Source organism: Acomys minous (genome assembly GCF_964271855.1).
Source record: "Acomys minous genome assembly, chromosome: 5".
In the NCBI taxonomy this organism is placed as follows: Eukaryota; Metazoa; Chordata; class Mammalia; order Rodentia; family Muridae; genus Acomys; species Acomys minous.
Window position 1 is genome coordinate 75,175,560 of NC_140494.1, and position 26,300 is coordinate 75,201,859.

The following is a 26,300-nucleotide window of genomic DNA, read 5'->3' on the forward strand; positions in this document are numbered from 1 at the left end:
CTATCCCAAAGGAAAGGGGAGTGACATTTACACTACATGATCACAGATATATTAAGAAATAAAAATATCTCCTAGTTTTTGTTTCTCTTTTCCTTTTATTGAAAACTAATTATTTTCTCATATAATATATCCTGATTGTAGTTTCCCCTTTATTTTTTGGTTGCTTTTGAGGAGCTTGTTTTTAATGAATGAAGAAAACAGAAAAAATCTAAAAATTTGAATTCAGAATGTGTTTTCAGTATGCAACCAAAATCAGTTTAATATCCATGAAGAGGGCTCTGACAAAAAAGAAAGAAAGAAAGAAAGAAAGGATTGGAGGGAGGGAAGAAGGAAAGAAGGAAGGCAAGCCAATATAATTGAGTCAATGTCTGGTGTGAAACAGACCTTAATTTACATCCTGACAATGGGATGAAAGAAAGTGCCAAGACCAAAGTGGGCTATGCAGACACTGGATTCCTAGCTTGGGCTGTGACTATAACTCATGTCTTCTATTTCTGCATTGCAAAGTTCCATCTAAAAATGTGGAAAATATAGTATATCATAAGCATTTTACCCAGTATGCATCAAGTGTGTTTAAACTTATTGCTTGTCATTTATAGAATCTGACCACAAAGAAAAATCAAGAATAATGATTGAAAATCGCTGTATCAAAAGAGTATCTAAAAGAGATATTTGTGACAAATCTGTAGCACGAAAACCTGGAGAAGAAGATGGTCATTTGGATAGAGCTCAGGTGAAACATGGAAGATGATATAGAGTCTCAAGGAAAAGTCTTATTTAAATGTCCAATTATAATGACAAAAATATTTGTCACACTATATGCTAAGTGACACAGGTGCTATATAAAACATTAAGCAACACCTTATTTATCTTTTAAATGTATTTATCTGTGTGTTTATGTGTATGTGCCTGTGTCTGTCTGTCTGTCTGTCTGTCTGTCTGTCTGTCTGTCTCTCTCTCTCTCTCTCTCTCTCTCTCTCTCTCTCGTGTGTGTGTGTGTGTGTGTGTGTGTGTGTGGTTTTACAAGAGGTTATGAGCCACCAACAGTTGCATTTGATTACAACATAGATGTTATAATTGTAATAATGTATTATTTTTAACGTCACCAATAGTGGACTTTGAAAAAGATAAAGTAGAAAGAAATACAGAAAATCACTGGACATCAACCTCTCTGGATTTCACAGACACACAGACACACACAGACACACAGACATACACACACATACATGCAGCCTGAAAAGCTATGTTCACACATCTGTAATAAGTTCATATTGCACATACATAAAACAAATTGTATAAAGAAGACTACATTACATCTTAGGAGATAAGAAAATAACTGTGTATAAATATAGGCACACTTGTGTGCAGTTGCACTTGTGTGCACATGCTTTTGCAAGATAGAAGTCAACCTTACATATTGTTCCTTAGGATCTGTCCTCTTTATGTTCCTCTTTATGTTTTGGACCAGTATTTCATTGACCTGAAACCCACTGATTAGGCTAGTCTGTCCATTCAGTGAGACTCAGGGGCCCACCTCCTCCTGCCTCCCCTCAGTTTGTGATTAAAAGCACATGCAAACATCTCTGGATTTATAAATGGGTTTTTGGAGACTGAATTAGGGCTTTTAGACATGTGCTGCATATGCTTTGCTGATGGAGCTATCTCCATTGTCCATTTTACCACACACATCTTTTGTGTACTTTAACAGTAGACAATAATAAATATAATGAAGAAATTAAATTTAGTTCCTAAATTATATTGTTCTTGGTCATTTTTAAACACTTCTGAGTTGCTAATACTAACTGGAGTATTTTGTAAATATTTGATATATTAATCCAACAAAAGAGTAAAGCTCAAACACCCTGTTTTAGGACTGTTTTAACACCACAGAAAACAAGTATAAAACAAGGCCATGCAAAGTGTCATTTAACATGAAGATAAAGAGCTCTAATGCTATGTAGTTTTCAACTTAGTATTGAGGAATTTCCACCTTCAGAAAAGCAGTTAAATCTCAAGCTAACAAAGCTTACATGTTTTAGTAAGGTTGGAAAGTAATAAGACTCACAAAACTCCTCTTCAAGTTCACTGAAGCAATAACTTGGAAGAAAATATTCAGGACTATGGAAGTGCCTTCAAGTGGTACAGGATCCTCATACACATAACGTCTACAAGTCTCAGTCATGTTAACTTTTCCACAATGTCGCTCATGCTCCTGTATGTAAGGCCTCACCCACACTCCTGTAAATAACACAGAATGTTTATCCTTTCAAAAATCTGGACATAGGTAGAATTTGTGCTTTAGTCTTCCCTTGGTGCCTTGTCTAGATTGAGTGGATATTGGATCGTGCCTCCACAGATAAAAATCAGCTGCTCTCAAGGACAATACAGGCCATAAACTTCAAACCCCTACCCAGATCTAGCCAATGGACAGGACATCCTCCACAGTTGAATGGAGAGTGGGGTATGACTTTCACACGTACTCTGGTTCCTCATATTTGACAATGTTCCCTGGATGGGGAGACCTTGTGGCACTCAGAGGAAGTACAGAAGGCTATCGAGAAGAGACTTGATACCCTATGAGCATGTAAAGGGGGAGGAGTTCCCCCTCAGTCACAGTCATAGGGGAGGGGAATAGGGGGAAAATGAGAGGGAGGGTGGAATGGGAGGATACAAGGGATGGGATAACCATTGAGATGTAATAAGAATAAATTAATAAAATAAAATTTAAAAAAAGAAAGGGTGAAGGAGTTGGAGGGAAAAAATCAGCTTCTCCTCCATTGTGAGCCGAACAGCTGAGCACAATGCCTATCCAGAGATTATGTGTCAGATTAAATAGGATCTTTAAAAATACATGTAGGTAAAGATCATAGAAGGGGAAAGTGGTATCAGATAGGAAATACAGATGATTTGTGCATGGTGGAAGAGACATAGAGATAAAATGCCAGCCAAAGAAGTGGAAAGATGATGGGCATTCATGTGTTGAGCAAACTGAGACTTAGTTCTTAACAGAATTTGATGGCTCTGGAAATAGGTTATACACAATAGTCTAATAATCTTGCCTTTCTTGAATGTCGTTACTGTCTCACCAATTCTACTTACATGTTTCCTAATGAATTTATTCACCTTCTCCCCTTTTTGTTTCTTTTTTTTAAATTATAATTTATTCAGATTACATCCCAATTGTTATCCCTTCACTTGTATCTTCCTGTTCCCAATCCAATCCCCCTGTCCCCTATTCCCCTCCCCTAGACCTCTGACAGACCACAGCCTATCAGGTCTCATCTGGATATCCTGCTTCCCCTTCATCTGTGTGCTGCTGGGCATCTCCACGAAGGGGAAGTGATCAAACTGGGGGCACCAGAGTGGAAATTTATGCAACTGCTTTGGAAATCAATCTGACACTTTTTTAGAAAATTTCAATTAGTCATACCTCAAGACCCAGTAATACTACTTCTGGGCATATACCCAAAAGATGCTCCACTATACAACTAGGATATTTGCTCAACTACGTTCAGAGCAGCCTTATTTGTAAAAGCCAGATTCTGGAGACAACCTAGATGTCCCTCAACAGAAGAATGGATAAAGAAACTGTGGTATATTTATGTAATGGAATACTACTCAGCTAATAAAAACAAAGAAATCTTGAAATTTGCCTTTTTCTTTTCATTTGTGTTTTTCTAGTTCTGGAACCAACCCAATTCCTTTTATGTCTCCACATTCAAATTCTTTTTCTATTAGAGATGTTCTGCCACCCTGAGAATGGGCCTCACATATCATTTTGGCACTCTACAAGCATTTTGAAGAATTTGGTGTGTGTTTGTGTGTGTATGTGTGTCTATGTCTGTGTGTGTATTATGAATGTTCATAAATATGAGGATGTTACATTGCAGGGGAGTGTGAAAAAGAATATTGGGTATCTCTGACACACCTCACCTTACTTTTTCAAACAACAACTCATAGTGAACCTAAAGTTTGCTTTTCAGCTATACTTTCTATCTAGTAAATTGCTGGGCTACGCCTATTTTCATACCCCAGCCCTGGGTTTCAGTTTTATATCTGCTATGAACATGAAGTCAACTCTACTTATGTGCATAGAAAGTACTCTTACTTATGGAGCCATCCCCTAGCCCTTGGAATTTCAGTTTATACAAAAATAGCACTTGGAGAGATCTTGTAGTAGTGTCCATTTAATGCAATTTCATTTAAGTATGCACCACTTTGAAAACAGTGGAGCTGTATATTCTCTCAAATTTGAAGATGGCAAACTGAATTGTAGAATGACAAAGGACCTGCTGATCAACAATAAAGTGAGCTTTAATGGTAAATATATGTCTTCCAAGGAGTAAATGGCATTTTTATATTCACACATTTTAGCTACTCACCTGCTTCTTTCATAGGCTTTATCATACCATAGTAATCCATTGTGTGTGTTTGTATCCATGTGTGTGCGCACAGGTGTGCACACTCATCTGTGCTGTGGTGTGTGCATGTGGAAGTCAAAGGCTGGCTATTAAGAGATTCTATTTCCTCCATATAAGTCTCAAGGATCAAACTCAAGTCGTCAGACCCGGCAGCAGATGCCCTCATGCTGAGGCTTCTTGTTTCCCTTCTATTCACTGTATATACTTCTGGAACAAAAGCCTAACTCTATTAGTTCCTCTGGCCTAGGCAGTTGGTCTAGGATTCTGCAAACTGCAGTTGCTTTTTTGTAAAATGGAAAATAATATAACTGTAACAGTTTATGTTTTTTTAAGATAAAAGAGTGACAAATAACTTAGCCTTTCTTCTTAAAATGCCCTAAAATTCATATCATATATATGAGTAAATCCCATACTCAGCTGCTACATTACACAAGATAAAGTTAGGAATTAAATTGTCTCAGTTATGAATGTATGTCAACATGGAGCATAAATCAATTGTGGTAATCTATTAAAAATAAAAAAAATGAGTACTCTTGGAAAATATTTGCTTCTGACTAAATATGTAGCTGTGATAATAACCTCAACTTGTTTATTTTATCCAATTAATGAGTAACTGAACTCTGTGGCAGTGAGCTAAACTGTATTTAAGCTGGTCAAAAAGAAATTTAAAATTAATGTATCATCATTGCAACAGAGCATATGCATCCTTAAGATTGATGGAATCTCTTTTCTTCATACTCCAATGTATTAGCCTATACCTTGCCCTTTAAAAGACAGTAAATGTCACTTCTTTAAAGACAGCTTTATACTCTTTAGCTTTCTGTTGATTGACACATCTTGTGTTTATGACAAAATCATTTTAACATAATGTCAAGTTTATTACAAAACTTGATAGATGACAGGAGGCACCATAGAAAGCTTTTATCTAATGGTCATCTGGTATAAAGCAAAATGAAGTATTCTTCACTTGATTATTCAACTATGACATTAAGGTAATGATGCATATTTTTTAATATCAGGGAGCATTTTAAAATCTTCTGCAGCTGTCTATTGCCAGCCACATGAGATGTAGCCACCACTGTGAAGTTTTCTAGAGTGACTCATCCTCATTCTCATCTGTACTGAGAACCCATGCTTCTGGAAGAAGACACGGTCAAGAAAACATGCACTTAAAACCTAAGGGAGGGAGGAATGAGAGGATACAAGGGATGGGATAACAATTGAGATGTAATATGGTTAAATTAATAAACTATAGCATTAAAAATAAAACTGAAGGGTTGGAAAGAGCCTGGGAGCCTAGCTGAGATCCTTATCTGCTAGAATAAGTTGAGACTCATATTTTGTAGGGACTGAAGGCTGCCTTGAAGAAGAGAAGATACTTCAAAGAGACACCTGAACACCTCCTGTTGGCTAAAAGACTACTAAAAAACTTCCAGAGAAATCTTGTGCTGTAGGAAAAAGGGAAAGGCTGAAAACCCAGTATCTGTTTGGAAATGTTTCTATATGCTCTTGCATTTTATTGCTCCCTCTCAATGGATCAGCAGACCAAAGCACAAACTATGATGGATCAATTATAAGTGGGGACACATCTCAATCAGAACTCATTGGTAATGGATAGCTTTTGCCTCTGTTTAAACCTAAACCTCATGTATGTGCAAATATGTGCTTATAATTTCACTGTAACCATTGCTTGCCATGCTTCCCAATATCTCCACTGTTGTTCATTATTAATTGTCTCTTTAGTTGGCCCATTGATGATTAGCCACCTGGCTAAGCTTCTTGGTGGTACAACTGAACAGACTTGGACCCAAACAACTCTAGCAATAGAAATGCTAGACAAGAAAATATGGTGTGAAATATCTAAAAAATTTTCCTTAAGAGGTAATAAAGTAAATATTAAAAAAAAACAGTCAGGGGCTGAAGAGACATATCAGTATTCCAGATAATTAGATGTTCCTGTAAAGGGCGATGTTTCCTTTCTAGCAGACACATGACAGGTATTTCTAGAGGACCTGTCTTGCTCTGGCCTCATCATGTGCAAGTCATACACACGGTGTATATACATATATACAGACTCTCACAAACAAAAAATAAATTTCTTCTCTTTAAATAGTCATTTCTACCACCATTTTATCAACTACCTCAAAATAACATGCTTTCTAACAGTTACAGTAAAAGGAAAGAGACATCATAACTGACTATAAAGTAAGAAATAAAATCCACTTAGTTTTTTCAAGCACTGAGTTATTGCCTTAAAAACATTTCTTGTTGAAAACATGGATGATTTATGAAAAGGTATAACAATAAATTATGAGAAAATAAACTCATTTTCAGTCCACATTACTTTTCTTTATTCTGTAAGGCTGCATCATCTTATTAAAGATTTAGATTAAAAATGTTACGTTTATTCAGAGGGAAAACAAAAATAAGTCACAGTTAAAATTTTGTCAGCCTGACAGTATCTAATTGGTTAAAAGCAGCCATAGATTAAGTAAGTGTTTTTCTTTGAACTAATATGTCAAGTCAAGCTTTCCTTACACTATGGGGAACAGTAAAGTGATTATTGTGTTCATAATTTATGCATATGGACATCATATTCACCATGCAAGCATAACGCATTTTTCTGGAGTATTCCTACTAACTTCCTTGCCATGTAAACTCCCACAACTTATGTCTACCTCATGTAGAAAAAGAATTGTTCTCATCCTCTAAAAAGTGATTTCCTGGAGACTCTTGTGGAAGACTGGAGTTGAGTTCTCACCACCTATGTCTGATGGTTCAGGGCTACCTATAATTCCAGCTCCAGGGCATCTGACATTCTCTTCTGGTTTCTGTGGGCACCTGCACTCATTTGGACAAACCTACATAGAGACACAAATGCACATAATTAAAAATAAACCTTTTAAAAGTGACTTGTTGAGTAAAGGTGTCATATGTTACTCTGTTGCAGATTTTATACTTTACTTCCCAGTTTCTCCTTACCTTTACTTTTGACCCAAGAAAATACTTCTGGAAATGGTTATGTTCAGTTATTATCTAAGACTAAAATATCTTAAAGTATGAAGCATTTGTTAGTATACTACTTCTAAAACAGGGAACAAAGAATGTCAGTTTCTAAAGGGAAACTGCTGGTTCCTGAGTCAGATCTTACTGAGTCTCTGATTGGTCATAAGAGTTGTGCAACTAATTAAAAATATGCCTTAGTGGCCAGGTCCTTCCATTGTGATACATTCTAACAGAGTTATGTAGTTATTCCTAGTAGGTATTAGTTTTCTTTTCTTGGTAGCTCTGTTTTAAGGGCTTTATCTAATTCTACTCGCCACAGCATATGTCCAGAAGAATGATGCCCAGAAACGGTACTGAAGATGTAAAATCAATTGCTCATTTCATACTTTAGTACCCAAAGACATCTGGCCTTACAGCTAGACCTTGAAATGTGAAACTTAATGCTACCTTGGAGAAAGAAGTCAGGTTTTATGAAGTGTCATCTTTTAAGACCCAATGTATTTATGAACACAAGAAGACACTCATATTGTATCCTATACTCCTAAGGAAGAATGTATGAGTTCAGGGCACTATGGATGGAAGCAGGTCCCACTTAACAGTGTTTTGAATGATCCACTAGAGGATTTTCTGTTTCTTATCAACACAAACCTGCAGGGTTGTATGCTTTAGGCCAAAAAGGAATCATACACTTACCAGGCAACACATAAAGGTTTCTATAGAAAACAACTTTACCATAGCTGCTACCAGAACTCTGCTTTAGGAATCAGCAGACAATCACAGATTTTTAAAAAGCCAAAGTAAATGAACATGATTAGCAGCTAACAAAAATGCCACCTGTGGTTGAAGTGATAAAAAGAATATGACCTAAGTCGCTGGGTCTGTTTGAGCACCTCTGACACTCACGTGGTTTATATGTCCATAAACCTATGTGATAAAGTCACACCAAAAAGGCACTGTTACAAAGGTTTGGATCTTTAAGAAATAAAAGTTTGGCTGTGTCTAGTTAAGGTCCAAACACAGATGATTAGTAAGCATGAAGAACTCAGAAATACTCTGCAGTGAAGAGAATTATAGCAGGAGTATCCTCACATCCTTGCAGGGAGGGGCTGTGCAGATAGAACCCCCATGACTTCAAGTCTGATTTCCCCATCAGAGGAAAATGTCCATAAAACTTGCAATACAGTTGGTCCTTGAATCCATGCAAAGAAATATATGTACATGATGCAATAAATTGACTGACAGTCATGAGAACACACCCTATACTGTACACACTGTAAGGATTTAAAAAATATTTTTTATTATTTCTTTGAGAATTTTATGCAAAATATTTTGGACATATTCATCCTACTCAATTCCTCCTCTTCATGCCCTTTAAACTCTGTCATTCTTGACCAGACATCTTTTATTTTTCCTTTCCTTTCCTCCTCCCCCTCTTTCTTCTTTTCCTCCTCTTCCTCATTCTCCTCCTCCTCCTCCATCCTCCCCTTCCTCTACTGCTTCCTCCATCAAATGTGTGTTGTTCATGCAGTCTCTGTATCGGCCCTCCTCTTTTGTGCAGTCAGCCTACAAGAAGGCTAATAATTTCAAAACAATACCAAAAACTGTTTCCCATCTCTCAGGAGCTATCAAATATTACTAGTGACTCACCTAGTGGAGAGACTGCATGTCCATACTGTTGTGCTGGTAATTTCTGGTTCTGAAGCTTGTATCTCTGTTCTGAATCCTCTAATTGTCCAAGAGTCATATGTTCTACACACTGAACTTCCTCTCCATGTATGCACCAAGTTCATACTTTCCTCCACAAGTGTTTGTGCAATTAATGATTCTGACAAAGAAAACAAAGCATAGCTGTTCCTAAAAAAATAAAAATAAAAAAAGAAAAAAATAGAAAAAAGAAAGAAAGAAAAAGAAAAAATACACTGCCTTTGATAATTGACACTGAATACTGAGTTCCCTAACAGTCTTGACAAGACAATTACTTAAATTATATGGCAGTCATGGTTATTTTTGTTTGTTTGTTTGTTTGTTTGTTTGTTTCTACTTTGTGTTTTTAAATCATTGTAATTCATTTTCTTTGTGTCAGGCTTAAAATCTTTTCTCTCAGTTGTTTTCCTCAAAATCAAGATTTCCATCTCTCTTCAATAAGCACTTCCTATAGTCACTGTGTGTATATTTGTGTGCTTCCGTCATTCTAGGCAATTTTGTCCATGATGCAGCCCATGAGACAGGAAACTGAAAGAGAAGATTGTCCCAGAGGAGACAGAATCAGAGGATGTGTGAGTTTATGCTGCCCAGCAGTGTGCATTGCCCTTTACCTCCCAGCAGAAACTCTTTTCTGAAGGCCAGTGTAGATATAAAGAAACTAAGGCATGGAGAGTATTTTGTTTATTGCAGTTGAAATGATGGCACCATTTGCAGAAGAGACAGGATGGTGTTATTTAGCACTAGGGTCTACAGCATGGTAATTAGGGAAACCAAGTGGGTTTGCTCTTCAAGCAGACTAGAAAATGATAAACAGAACAAAAAAAATCAGTACAAGCTAAAGTTGGGGTAGAGGGTAGACATACAATAATATATATATATATATCCCCTGTTCCTACCTTGCTTACCATTTATAGCTACAATTCAAATGCGGATTTTTTTTTCTGTTCAGTATTGACACATGAGTCAGTTTGAAGACACTGACATTTCTTATGGATTACAATAGAAAGTACATCATCAAGAGAAGAAGTCCACACAGCACCTTGGAAATGCCACACAGCAACAGGTGCCAGGTTCTGACACCAAAAATGCTAGAAACAGTAGCTTATGGGATTCAAGTTTAAAGATACATGAGGATCTTGTTGCACAATGATCAAGAATGTCAATATTGTGATAATAAAGTGCCTGAGAAGTTACTGAAACTCGAAGCTGGACATTGGGCAGAGTGCTGAGATTTGTAGGGTGGCCTTGCTGGGCCACAGAGGAAAAAGTTACATGTAATACAGAGGACACTGGATAAGCTGAGGTCAGAGCATAGGGGAAGAGGACTCCCCTTTCTAAGGACTAGGGGATGTAGGGAAAAGGGATGAGGGAGGGGATGGGATTAGGAGGTGCTGTGGGAGGGGGCTGCAATCAGGGTATAAAGAATTCAAACTACAGAATAAGCAGGCAATTTATATTGCTCATCCCATTGCATGGGAATAGCTCTGAGACTGGCTGAGATACAAATGTCTTTGCATAGACAGGCCTCATGTTGGTCAAAGATTATGAGTTATCATCAGAGGCCATTCGTAGTATGGCCTGAAGAAACATTTGCAGATGTCTTACTTCTGCTCACGCAATAAGCGGAGAGCCATCCTTAATAGTTCTGTACATCCCACACACCTCATACAATTATAATGTTAGAACTATATAAAACTTGTGAGAAATTATGTTTAAAAAAAAAGAAGAAAAAAAAAGAACTTGGACAGTGATGCTGGATAAGACCTCACAGGATTCATTCCTCTCAGCATGCTGGATAATGGCATCCTTCATCCTCCAGGTACCAGCCTCAGGTGCTTCAGTTGCTGTCACACATCAGAACTGGACAGGTTCTGGACACCGTTGTAGAAAGCACCTGATCCCAATTGGTCCAGTATTTCAGACTGTCTCACACAGGACTCCTATTAAACCTGAAATCTCTCAACATTTAAAAACTGGACCACAAATGGTATACCTGGATTCCCCCCACTTTTTGGCCCCTTCAAAGGTATTACTTGCCCTAAATAAGCCTGAGTAAACCTTAAGAGAATGATGTTCCAGTTCCTCCAAGGGAGGTTAGGTAGATTTATGTTTTCTCTCTTGGGCTACAGACGCTTATTTTCATTGGGAAGTGATTATACATTATTATAGGTTTTAGAAAATGATAAAACTATGTTGGACTGAAGAGTGTCTCTCTTTTTCTCTACCTTTTCTTCTATAGGTAAGGAGATACAATCTGAAAAGAAAGAAAGGGGGATATAGAAATATTGAGGGAGCATAGAACAAAATGTAGATTATTGAATCCACTTCTCAACTCAAGGCCTTACTTGTTACTCACAAATAAGGTAATTTTTAATTCATTGGCATACTATTTTGTATATTGATGCAAATCATGATCATGCCAAAAATTAGTCTAATTTTATCACAAGAATATATATCCTAGGTCTAACAGATAGATATGCTTCTATACTATGACATTTAAAGGTGTTTTTATTACTCATAAAGATTTTTTTTTAACAATTAGACTAGTTTACATCTAGCAATACCCAGCCTACCTCAAGGAAGATGATCAACATCAAAGAAATCCTGATGGAATTGGCTTCAAATATGGCAAGCCGGCCATGGGGGAAAATGCCCTCCTCTCTGCCACAGACAAAATTCTGCCTAAAATTGGCAAGCTTAGATGCAGGCAGAGTCGATGGCCTAACTTTGCGAAGACAGAGAAAGAAAGTCCTCAATAGTTTCTGCCTTGCAAATAAGTCTGTCAGAGATATTAAACTAGAAGGCCATAGATGATATAGAGAGTGTTGGGTGACTGTTTGGGCAGTAAGTAAACTGTCTCAATTAGTTTTTCATTTTGGAAGCTGCTAACCTTCACTTCTGCATCACTCAGGTATTTAAGTTTTATCCCTTCTCAAGTCACTGTTGGTGTTGAAGATCAGATAGTTTAGTCTTACAATTAAGCTTAATTGGTTAGTGAGGCATGTTAAGTTAATAGATATGAGATATGATAAATATTGATTTTCATTCAGAAATTGAGACCTGACAAGAGAGGAAAGATGCTTTCTTCAAGTTTGACAAATACAAATAGCCAAATCACAATGAATGTAATATTTTTATAAATCCTAATTTTCTCATGGCTCTTCCTACTGTATTTAGCTATTTTATTCATGTTTAATAATATATATGTATATGTTAAGATTAATAAATTTTTTTAAAGTGTCCAAGCCCACCAAGCACAAGTTCCACATGACCTTGTAAGTCACACACCCTGCACACTGTAAATGAAAAGACAATCTGAAGATCTGAATACTATTGGATAAAACTCTTCCCTGCTATTAATAAAAGTTTGAAATTATGTCATGCTCCAAGTATTTGAATGAAAACAGTCAGCCTGTTTTACAAATGGGGGCCTAGGAGCAAAGAAGATACTAAGTGCAAGTTCCGTTCCTGGCCATAACCAGTAATTGTGTCTGGAATCTCATGATGGCTTTGGAAGTTGACATAACTTTCTAGAAAATTGTTGACTCAGAGCAAAAGTTCAGGGCATGTCTCTGAAACACCTGCCTCCAAGATAACCTGAACAAACAATAGACTCGGGTTCTCTAGCAAGCAGAACATGTGCTGTCTCTGACATGAACTCTGCTGTCTGCTGTTAGATCTCTTTCCCCTACCTGGGCTGCCTTGTCTTGCCTCAGTGGAAGAGAATGTGCTTAGCCCTGATGAGACTTGGTGGGCTGGGCTGGGTTGGTGGTGAGGGGCGACACTCTTTTGAGTAGAGTGGGATGGGGCCAAGGGGCAGAAGACACGAGGTGGGACCAGGAAGAAAGACAGGAGGGGGCTGAGATCAGGGTGTAAAGTGAATAAATACATGAACAAATGAAAGAAAAAACATTTCTATCTGATAAATTAATGTCAATTCATAGTTACTAAAATTTCCAGAGTTTACATTTAGACTTATTTTAAAATTTCTACAGGTTGATTGCTGTGTCTGAATCATATGGAGCCATTCTCCTTTCTCCCAGATCAGGAAAGAAGGTAATTTTTGAAGTGTGTTTATAGACAGGACAAGTACAACAACATTTGTCTTCTAAATGACAATAATTTACTCTGTGGGGTATACATTATAGATATTTTCCCCACTGTTTGTCTCAGAAAAATCATTTCAAAGAAAAGATTTTAACAAATTTATTTGTCAATCTGTAATTTTCAAATAATCTTGTAGCAAAGATCATTTTTAGATTTTAAAATTATTATTTCTTTTTAATTGCACTTGGTTGTGTCCATAAATGCATTTGAATTTTCTAGGCTGCCTTCAATTTTCAATGGCAAATTTAAGATGGGCTTTTATTTTTAATTCAGACTACTACATTGAAAATTCGTATTTGTTTTCTTGTCTGTCTCCTACAAATGTTTTTCACCCTCTCTGCAATAAAATTATTATTTCATTTGGAGTAAGACTCTGGAATCATTTACATGTATTATATGCTAAAAGGACAACAACAATAGACTTGTCCTTCTTGTCCTTCAAGGTACAGTATTTTTGCATTTGTGTCACAAAATAATTTTTACATTCTGTGGAATGAATGTAGCATCCTCAGATATGATAAATATCTCTCTCTCTCTCTCTCTCTCTCTCTCTCTCTCTCTCTCTCTCTCTCTCTCTCTCTCCAACCCTTCTGACTTCTCTGTAGATCCCTGGGTTTTAAGGCAGGGAGTAGGGGATGGAGAAATGGCTCCAAGGCCATATTCTTGCCAAGGACCTAAGTTTGCTTCCCAGTACTGAAGTAGGACAGTACACCTGTAACTCCTGCCCCACAGGACTGGACACCATATTCTGGCCCCTGTAGTAACTGCACTTATTCACATGTAGAAAGTCATGAACAACCACATTCATATACACTAATTAAAATTAACCATAAAAATCATAAATATAAATAAATAAGTAAATAATACAAACAAAAGTTTTGCTGAGCTGCAAGAGAGTTCTTATTTCTTGTGACTTTTAAGATTACCAAGCTTAGAAAATTGAGAACAGCTCTACCTCAAGACACAGCTATACAGTCCTGGGCATATAGACAAATGATGTTCCAGGATACAACAAGGACATTTACCTAACTATGTTAATAGTGGCATTATTCATAATGTCTAGAAACTGGAAAAAAGAGATGTCCCTCAACTGAAGAATGGATAAAGAAATTGTGGCACATCTACACAATGGAATACTATTAATTTTTCCAAACAAGGACATCATGAAATTTTCAGGCAAATGGATGGAGCTGGAAAGGTCATCCTGAGTGAAGTACCCTAGACCCAGGGAGACATGTACAGAATATATGCACTTATAACTGGATATTAGCCATAAGGTAGAGGATAACCATATTAAAACCCACAGATCCAAGAATCTAAGTAACAAGGGAGGTAGGGAGTATGCTTAATTCTTTCTTTTTATTTATTTATTTATAAAAAATTAATTCACATTACTTCCCGATTGTTACTGCCCTCGCTACTATCGTCCTGTCTCCAAACTCCTTCCTTCTTCCACCCTACTCCCTTCCCCTAGTCCTTTGACACAGGCAGTGTGGCTCCTCCCCCACCATCTGACTATAATCTATCAGGTCTAGTCAGGAGTTCTTGCTTCCCTTTCTTCTGTGTGCTCGAAGGCCACCCTGCCAAGGAGAAATGATCAAATCCCAGGTAACAGAGTGCATGTTGGAAGCAGTCCCTGCCCCCACCAACACCACGTGGAGAATAAGCTGTTCTTCAGCCACATATGAACTGGAGGTGGTCTAAGGTCTCTGAATGCATTGTTTTCTGTTGGTATATCAGTTTATGCAGGCCATCCTGGGTCCAGATTCCTTGAGCTTGAAGGTCTCCTTGTGGAGTTCCTGGGTTCTTCTACCTGCCAACTCTTCCATATACCACTCAGTGCTCCACCCAGAGTCTAATTGCAATCCTGATCCACAAGTGCATAGATTCTCTCAAAGGATATCTATGTTGGGCTGACATCCACTTATAAGTGACTGTATATCACGCATGTCTTTCTGGGTCTGTGTTGCCTCAGGATGATTTTTTCTAGTTTCATCTATTTGCCTGTAGATTTCATGATTTGTTTTTTGATAGCTATGTAATATTCCATTGTTACATTTACCACAATTTCTGTATCCATTCTTTGGTTGAGAGACATCTATGTTTTTTCCAGATTCTGGATATTATGAATTAAAGTGCTACGAACATAGTTGAGCAAATGTCCTTCTTGTATGATGGGTTATCTTCTGGGTATATGCCTAGGAGTCCTATAGCTGGGTCTTAAATAAATTTATTCCCAGTTTTTTGAGAAAGCACCACATTGATTTACAAAAGGGTTGTACTATTTTTCACTTCCACCATCAATGGAGGAGTTTTCCCTTTCTCCACTTCCTCACCAGCATGTGCTGTCACTTGATGTTTTTGATCTTAGCCATTCTGACTTGTGTAAAAAGGAATCTCAGAGTCATTTTGATTTGCATTTCCCTGATGACTACTGACGTTGAGCATCTCTTTAAAAGCCTTTCAGCCATTCAAACTCACTCTTGAGAATTGTCTGTACCCTATTTTAAAATTTGATTATTTGATTTGTTGGTGTTTAATTTCTTGAGTTTTTTTTATATATTTTGGATAATAGCACTCTATCAGATGTAGGGTTGGTGAAGATCTTTTCCCTGTCTGTAAACTGCCATATAGTTCTATTGACAGTGTCCTTTGATTTACAGAAGCTTGCCATTTTCCTGAGGTTCCATTTATTAATTGTTGATCTTAGAGCCTGAGCTGTTGCTGTGAAAGACTTCACCAAGCAGGGGATCAAAAACCAAGATGAGTCTCACAGACAAACTTTCGGCACAGTGCATGGAGTCATATGGAAGAGTTGGCAAGAGTGATAGAAGAATCAGGAATAGAGAGGAATTCCATAAGAAGACCAAGAGAGCCAACAAATCTGGGGCTAGGGGTCTGGCAGAGTGATGTACCTAACAAGGACGTGAATGGAGAGGACCTAGGGGCCCTACCTATCTGATGTAGTTGATAGGTTGTTTAGTCTCCATATGGGTCCCCTTTTCAGGGGAGCAGAGGCTGTCCCTACCGTGGACTCTGTTCCCTGCACTTTGATCACTTCTTCATGGTATATGCCTTACCATGCCACAGGTAAGAGGATGCAGCCTTGATGAGACTTGATAGGATGAGGTCAGTTGGTAGGGGAGAAGGGCTTCCCATCTCTGAGGACTAGGGAAGGAGAGAATTAGGGAGTGGGAGGGAGGGGCTACCTGGAGGATATGAGGGAGGCAGCAATGATTGGGATTTACAGTGAATAAAAATTTTAAAATAAAAAATGGTAACAGGAACATAAAAAAAGATTAGCAAGTTTATAGGTTCAAGAAGCAATATTCGTAAGGAATTGTTGGTTCAAACTTGCAACTTCCTATATTCATACCAGTAAAATCCTGTCCATTTCCATGTAGCAGAGGCTCTATGCTTAGAGGAAAAATTAACACTAAAAGGACTTTCTTAAGAAATACTGTACCTCTTACTGTGAATAGATATGTCAATCTATATAGTAAGTCTCCTTGTTTCTTAAATATAAAGTGTGCATTATTTGTTAGATGGTGTTCTAATTGTTTCTTTATACACTTATTTTAAACAAACACTATAAGCCATGAGACATTCATAAAATCTATTTTCTACATGGCATTCAGCAAATAATAATGAAATCTTGGAAAACTGTAAATTTATACAGACAATATTCTGGAGTACTAGGATCTGAGACTTGTTTGTTTTGATCAAACTAGCTCTACCTCAAAACTCTGCTGTCTTGATATGTAATGAACATATAAAGGTGAGATTAGTTATAATTAGAATTTTAGAAAATTGCTTCATGAGGTTAGTGTCATCAAAAATGTTAAATTTGTAATTGTAGGGTTTTTTTTAGATATTTTTCCATCTATTATCTCCCTTTCATGTTCCAGAAACTGTGCTGGAGACATATCAGTAACATATAGCCTCTGGTCCCCCAAAGCTTGCACTGAACCCCAAAGAGAAAACCTTCAAAGCAAGTAAATAAAGTGAAATCTTTCCTTCCTTATTTCTTGCAGAAATACCAGCTCTTACTGCAGTTGATGCTATACATTCTTTTAAAAGTTATTTGTGTATTATTTATTGTTTATTAATTTTTACTTATTCTTCTCTCATATAATACACCCAGTTACAAGAAGACTAGGAACAGACTGTCAGATCAAGGCTGGATGAGGTGACCCAGTAGGAGGAAAAGGGTCTCCAAATCAGGCAAAAATTCAGAAAGAGCGCTCAGTCCTACAAGAAGACCAAGCCACACAACCTTAACATACGATCAGAGGACTTAGTGCAGTCCTATACAGGCTCCCTGAATGCCACTTCCTGAATGTCTGTGTCAGCCCTTATGAGCACTGTTTGGTTGATTCTGTGGGCTGTGTCCTTGTGTTGTCCTTGACACTTTGTCTCTATAATCCTTAGCACTCTTATTCCTCTGGATTCCCAGAGTCCTGCCTAATGTTTGGCTGTGGGTCTCTACATTCTCTCTGGTCAGTTTGCTGGATGAAGCCTCTATGAAGAAAAGTATACAAGGCTCCAGTCTTTGAATGTTGGAGAATATCATTAAGATATTGTCATTGTTCTATCATTTCTAAGTTGCTGAGCTATCCAATCCCTTGGCAATGCAGGCAGTGTCAGGTCTGGGCTCTCTCTTGCGGCATGGATCTCAAGTTGGACCTATCACTGATTGGCTACTCCCAGAAGCTCTGAGCCACCTTTATCTCAGCATATCATGCAGGCAGGACAAATTGTAGGTTAGATGTTTTGTGGCTGGGTTGGTGTCCCAGTCTTTCCACTTGCCTGGTTACAGAAGATGGCCATTTTTAAAAAATATTTATTTATTATGTATACAGTATTCTGCCTGCATGTGTGTCTGCATGCCAGAAGAGGACAGCAGAGATCATCGTCAATGGTTGTGACCCACCGTGTGGTTCCTGGGAATTGAACTCAGGACCTTTGGAAGAACAGACAGTGCTGAAAATCATGCTACAATCCAGACTCCAAGAGGCTAAATAACAAGAAGGGATCAGGGGGGATGCAGGAATCTCCTTGGGAAGGAGAAAAATAGAATAATTTTCCAGGGTAGCCTGGGGGTGGGAAAGTTTATAATTACAAAATATATTTATTGTATTTTATTCTTTATACTTATATTTTGTAGTTATTGGTTTTGTTTTTTGCTATGCTTTCTTCTTTTCATTTTCTTTACAAGGATGTCATGAATTCCAGACTGAACATGAACTCCATGTAAACTTCAGACTCGCTTTGAACTCCTGATCTCATTGCTTCTACCAGTCAAGCACCCCTTGCCTTGCCTCCATCCATATTTTCTATTAAATAACATATCTACAAAAATATGAGGTTTAATCATAAGCTAATATACATAAATACACATAGGCATTTCCAAATTATTTTTGAAAATTGTAGCAAAATAAAGGGAAGTGGAAATTAATAATGAATGAAAATGCATATGTACTTGGAATTTTTATATTCATTTATTTATGTTGTGTCATAATAATTCTCTGTTACACTGTTAGCTATACTGATAAAGCATCATTCTTTAATCATTATTCTTACCCTAATGCCTAAAATGCTTTACTACATAAAGTACATTCTTAATAAATATTTATTGGGGTGGCATACACAAATTTTTATTTTCCTATAGTCCCTCAAACCAGGTGCTTTGCATATTCAATTACCCTGAACATAAATCCCTTTGCAATCATCTTTCTGAAAAAATTGTCCAAACATCAGCACTATTCTCAATAGTTACAAGTTTATTATTGTGACAGAGAAATGCAAGGCTTTAGTATTAAAAGCCTCAATAATTTAATAATAACTTCACACTTTGTGTGCATAGGAGTTGAAAGTCACATAAGTCAGCAAATTTTCAGAAGTCACTGCCCTAAGTATGATGTGTAGTTCCACAGATACTGAACCTGTGTCCATCACCCACAGAGGTCTGCTCTACCTCAGGTTTGTGCAGCTATGACAAAAATCCTTTTGCTCCAATCCAGTATCCATAAGAAGATTACATGGACCAGCAGGAAGTGATGGCCTTCAGACACATAGCCCCCTTCCACTGCCTGAAACAAAAGTTCTAAATGTTTTTTCCCCCCTCACTGCATGACTATAGAGTGTGTCTCATTAGGCCGCCTGTGGTGCAGCAGTTCCACAAAAGCCTGACAGATATAAAATGTCACTACAATCACTTTTACCAAGTACTGTCACCCATGTTTAGTCGGCTTTTAGTTTTGTGGAAAGAAAATGTGGAAAGGCCATAAAGGTTGTTCTTAATGGGAACAAGCAATTTAGTCTCAGCTCTAAAATAAGGACTTTCATTAAATTATGTGAGCATCATGACAGAAATTCACCCTAGTGAGCACTGTATTTATTAAGATAAAGGTCATCTCATCTCCATGCACCCACCTGCTCAATGGCAGCTTCAGGATGTACCTATTTATCAAGATTGCTCTCTGAATAGATCTGAGCATATTTTAATGAGTAAGTATGAGTGCAGATATTAAGGAGAAAGCAATTTTATAATTGATTTAATATGTTGTATGTTTTATTAGGATTGAGGTCACACAGTGCACCTCTGCTTTCTCTTGCTTGGGCTACAAATGAATTAAACAACACTCAGGTGTATTCAGCAGTTGTAAGGCAAAATATTGCACTGAAGCGTGGTTGATGATTATGCCAACAGGTCAACCAGCTAACACTGAGTTCCAGATCCAGATGGAATAACTTCCTTATAAACAGAAGTCTCACTGTCCTTCCTATCCTTTGCTGTTTGGGACAGTTCCTGAAAACACAAAGTCAGTGGAAACATCAACAAAGGATTATCAAAACACACACACACACACACACACACACACACACACACACACACACACACACACCCCAATTTAGTAAACATCTAGATTCTTCTCTCCCAAATGTCCAGCAGATACACTAACCTTTTTAAAGGAAGATCTTTGGGTATGGACAGGCAAATACAGTTTTACTAATGAATAATTACTCTTATAATAAGCACATTGAGAATAAAGAAAAGCATTACTTTATTTTCTAAAATGTCTCAGGTAAAATTGTTTGTTGCTTATAAAACTTCAAGATTTTAAAAACACAATGATCTTTTAAGAATATTCTCTTAATAAGAAGAAATATATTATTTATTCCACATCAAAGAGTAATTCAAGAACTGCGCAATCATTTTAGGATAGTTGTCACAAATATTCCAGGGGGAGTAAACTAACTGTGAAGGACTTGAGGCATGAGGACCCTGAGCAGTGTGCCAGTCACAAGATGGAGCACCCCTGCAGTGCCTGAATCTAAAGCTAGTATGTGCATCTCTGGCCCTTGCTTTGACACACGATAGCTATCCAGTGACAGCTATTTGTCATTACTGACTGTGATCACTCCTGTCATGCTTTATAAGGTGATGGCTACTGTTCATGCAGGTATGCGGAACACTCATGGGCTTAAACATATAATCTGCAATATATTACTGGCTTACCCTGCAATGATGACCATCATTTTGTAGAACCGGGTTGAATATTTCAAAACAAGAAGTGTCATTGTCTATGCCAAGGTGCCACACTGTGATGGAGTCTGAACCTTCAGCCAGTTCAACTGGTGATTTGCCTTATTTTATTTACAAAATAGTTACTTGAGTTTGCCCAAAGTTATTGTTTTACCCAAAATATGCATCAGTGAGGTAGAGACAATTTAAGCCATGCACTATGTATTGGGACCAAACCCCAATTCTCATTCTCCTCCATCCTTTTCTTCATCTGTGTGTGTTTGTGTGTGTGTGTGTGTGTGTGTGTGTGTTTGTGTTTGTGTGTGTGTGTGTGTGTGTGTGACCCACTCCTTATGCTTGTGTGTGCCAGGGGATTATTTTCATCTGTGTGAGCATTTGTGGGGTGAGTTTGAGTGTATGTTCACTTGTGTGCACTTGCATGTGATAACCAGAGGGGGACACTGAAGATATTTATTTGTTGCTTGTACTTCATGTTTTTTTTTTCACACAGGGTTTATCACTGACCCTGGAGCTCATTGATTCAATAGAGGTTCATGGGCCTAAATCATGGGCCTCAGGGATCTACCTATCTCTTTCCTGACATCACTGGAATTACAGGTCTATACTGACAACACTATGGTTTTTCCTATTTGTATGGTTTTTTATTTGAATTGTAACTATGTATGTGTACCTGTGTGTGACTTAGCATGAAAGCAAAGGCAGAATATAACTTGCAGGTGTCAGTGTTCTCCTTCCACCATGATATAGGTATCAGAAGTTGAAGTTTTTTTTCAGGTTTAGCAGCAGATGTCTTTTTTTTTTTTTTTTAATTTTCTTTCTTTCTTTATTTTTTAATAATAACACATTTTTATTGAAAATTAAAAATAATTCCTATTATATCTCATTTTCTATCCCATCCCATGCATCCTCCCATTCCTCCCTCCCTCCCACTTTCACCCCAATCCCCCTTCCCTATGACTGTGGCTGTGGGGGACCTCCTCCCCCTGAATATGGTGCTAGGGTATCAAGTCTTTTCTTGGTAGTACGCTATCCTTCCTCCGAGTGCCATTGGGCCTCCCCAACAAAGGGACATGGCCAAATATGGGGCACCAGAGATCCTGTGAAAGTCAGTCCCCAGTCTCCACTTAGCTGTGGAGAATGTTCTGTCCCTTGGCTAGATCTGGGTAGGGGTTTGATGATGACTGCCCGTTTTGTCCTTGGGTGGTGCCTTAGATCAAGCAGAACCCCTGGGCTCAGATCTAGCCATTATAATGTTCTTCTTGTAGGTTTCTAGGACCCTCTGGGTCCCCCTACTTGCCTATCCTCTATATTTTCCTCATCTAGAGTCTCAATAGGATGTCCTCACCTCTATCCCCATTTCCTGGTAGGTGCAGACTTTCATGGGACCTGTCCCTTGGGCTAGTGTCTGGTAATAAGTGAGTATATACCATTTGACTCTTTCTGCTTCTGGGTTAGCTCACTCATTATGATCATTTCTAGTTCAATCCATTTGTCCACAAATTTTGGAAAATCCTTGTTTTTAATAGCTGAGTAATATTCCATAGTGTATATGTACCACAGTTTCTTTATCCATTCTTCTACTGAGGGGCACTTAGGCTGTTTCCATGTTCTGGCTATTATGAATAAGGCTGCTATGAACATGGTTGAGCAAATTTTCTTGTTGTGTGCTGGAGCATCTTTTGGGTATACTCCTAGGAGTGGAATAGCTGGGTCTTGAGGAAGCCCTATTCCCATTTTTCTGAGATAGCACCAGATAGATTTCCAAAGTGGCTGTACTATTTTAGCAGCAGATGTCTTAACACACTGAGCCATTTTTCTGGCTCAAGCCTAGCTTTTCACGTGTGTTCTGAGATGAATGAAAGTGTGTGTGCTCACGCTAATGACACAAACACTCTATACTAGCTGAGCTATAGCCTCACCCACAGTGTTTCCTGTAGACCATTTCCACTGTCTACTTAAGTCTAATAGAACATTTACTAGGCTGTGTCATAAGTCACACCTATTCCTGAAATTGCAAGTCATGTCTATAAGCTACATAATTCCAAGACAACAGTTGCTCAGTAAAAGCAAATATTTCATCATGGATTCACCATATTTTCATGTACAATGATTCTGTACCCCTCTCCCACATCCGCTTCCTTCCTTGTTCCCCCTAGTTCCTCCCAAACTCATGACCTGTTTCATATTTAATTAGTATTGTTCCACAGTGAATTTACAACCTGAGTCCATTTAGCATTGCTTATATGCCATATGATCATAGCTGACCACTTGGATTTGGACAACTGATGCAAGTTTTTCTCCATAGAGTAGGCTAATTCTTTCTCAGTATCTGTTGACCACCTGTGGCTTTTTATATAAGAGGAAGTCTTGTGGAATTTCCCCATCTTTTTTAACATATCAACTTCCTTTGTCATTATGCAGGTCCTATTCCAGCAACTATTTTGTTGAGATTTTATGAGTTCAATTTCCCTATCTTGTCCAGAGAGCAGTATTTCACAGCTGGTGTCCTGAATCTCCAGCTCTGACAGTCTCCTGACCTCCTTTTCACTATTGCCCCTAAGCCTCTGTATGGGGGTTGCAATTCAGTTTTAACAAATGGCCCATTGTTTAACCACCCCATAGTCACTTATTTTCTGTATGTTGATCAGTAATAGATCCCAATAATAGTCCACTTGTGGTGCAATAAGAAACTTCTCTGAGGAGGGGTGAGAGATATACTTATCACGTTGGGCCATCATCAACACAGTCGTCATTTTTCACTATGCGGTCTTTATGCATCATGGTGTTAAGTTTCATATGTATATCAGTCATATCAGACAAAACTGACAATTGGGATATTAGTAAAATCTTACCCAAAACAAAAAACTCTGGGCCTTTCTATAACTTGTTCACATCAGAGTGAGACTGCGCACAAATTAGGCACAGCCCTAATATGAAGCAAGCCATCTGGATTTTCCTTCCTGGATGTATTTCTCTGTGAGTGCCTTAACACTGGGAACTCAGATGTTAAATATAAATTTCATCTGAATTATCATAGGACTAGTTCGGTTCCATTGTTAAAATTTTAACTCCATGAATAGAGAAGCTTTTGTCTTTTTTATATATATTAACTATTATCTAGTAGACCAGAGTCTGTAGACTCCAACCTTTTTCAAACCTACTTTATTTGGGGTACTGTAATGTGTATACAGCCCATCCAACACACCTACCTTAGATGGGAGAGAAAAGAAGTTAATGGGAGCAGGAGAAGTAGACCTGGTTGAATTCAGTCCCTGGGAGTGATTCCCCTGGTGCAGTTGGCAGGATTTCAACAGACCAGCAATTCCACCAAAGTCGCTGCTGGAACCTGGAACAGCAGCCTGAGCCCAGAGCTTTGAAGCCTTCCCTGGAGCGATTCTCTCTCTTGGAGCATCTTGAAGAGTAGCGATGAACAGCCAAACAATATCAAGATACAAAAAGGCATGTCTCTTGTTTTGGCCTCATATATGTATCTCCTCTCAGAGTGTGTACAAAGATGTGTATCAGCTGGCAAAAATCAAGCCATCCCATGAAGTGGCTTGACTTCTAAGTGGATAAACATTACCTGCTCTTTCATAAGTCTGCTCCCATCCCATACTTGGGATCAAAACAAAAACATGTTTGTATCCACTACAAGAGCCCTTTAAAAGGAAAACTGCCACCCTTTATTTGTCAGATATGCATCATTCTAGTTTCTTTCTGGGATAGGTCAATCTAATCTTCTTTGTGGATTGTTTCAGCATCTCACAGTTACTAAATTCCCCTTTAAATTTGAATACATCATGTTCAGACTTAATGTCTCAACTCCCACATTATGAATAGTTCGGGACTTAAGTCTGAAACACAGATCCTGTCAGAAACCTAGCATTCTTTCCAGGCTCTTTTAAATGAGCTGGGAGAAGGAGCCCCTTCCTCCTGCTTGAGGCCGAGGCTTTATTCTTTACCCATCAGGATGAACAGCTTCATCCACTAAACTGCAGCAGGCATTAAGAGATACCTTTGTTGTTTCTTTTGACATGCTTCTGTCAAGGAGATGGGAAGGGATTCCTGGCAGAGAGCTCCCACCCACAGTGGCATATTGAAGAGCAAGGCCACTGGGGAGATTCTTAAATTGCATCTGTTTCTCTTTAGCCCACACTGTTTGCTAAAAGAAACCCTTTGCTTTCCTCCATCCTGTGATGGAAGCTGCTGCTGTGTTGGGTAGAAACTTCATTTGAGGAATCTGAGAATGAGTTCAGACTTACTGAGTTCAGTTAAATATGAAAGCTACCATGAGATGCAACACTTGAAATGTACAGCAAGTCCAGTGCTAAATGTGGCTGTTTCAGTATTTCCCTAATTCTCATACACTCATGGACATCCATATCATCCAGTGTTGACTTTGTGTTTAGAAAATTTAGAATTTGAGAAATTTTCAAATAATCCTTGAAATATATATGCCAAACTTTAAATGCATCTGTTTTCAAGAATGGTGCTATAATAAGTATAAATGTGTAGATATTCAAATATGCCACAATTGTTCCTCTCTTTTCTCTTAGTTTTGAAAAAAACCAAGACATGCTTTTCTTTCAATTTAATATCTATTGAATTATTTTCAAATGATCATTCTAACACTTGTGACTTTTTTTCTCACTTTCAATTGATGTTTTCTTAGTAATTTCTAAAATCATTTTAATGATATCCATGTTCTATGTATGACATTGTCTGTTTTTATCTGTTTAGAAATTGCTATGTTTCCAAGTGTCTTTGTTATTATGTTCTCTTGAGTATGCCATTTTAAAACTTATTTATAGTACCTCTTTAAGCTTTTCTGAATAAAACAATCACTTGTACTGTATTTATCTTGTACCTATCTTATTTTATTTCTGGAAGAAATGCATTTCTTAATGTCCTTGATATCATTTAACCTGCTGACATAACAATACTAATGTTTACTGCTCTAATGTCTTTCACATTTAAACATATCTTAGACCAGTTGTGATGAATAAAAACTGCAAGCCTTTTCTTGACAGTTTGGATAGAGCCAGGATAGACTGTACCTGCGGGATCCAGAAATAGACAGCCTTAGACTGAAATTCTGTTCTCTGAACCATAATGTAAAAGTAACCTTTATGTTCTTCCTTACCTGTCATATGGTGGTAATAGGTATGTAAGTTTCAGAGTAAGAAATGAGTAGAATGCCCCAGCTTTTGTTCTTCACAGGGCTTGAATGAATTAATGTTTGGTATAGTCACATTCCAATGAGTTAACAATGGCTTAATGAAAAATACAGTTATTAAAAAAAAACAGTAGTACTAACTACAAATTAAATATTCCATTTAAATAAGCAATTTGTCAGATTGCATCTATTTCTGTTTAATTTTGAATTTTATTTTATTTTAAACTCTCTCCATCTCTCTGTTTCTGTCTCTCTGTTTGTCTCTGTCTCTGTGTATGTATGTGTGTGTATATGTGTGTGTATTGTGTGTATGTGTGTGTATGTGTGTGTGTGTGTG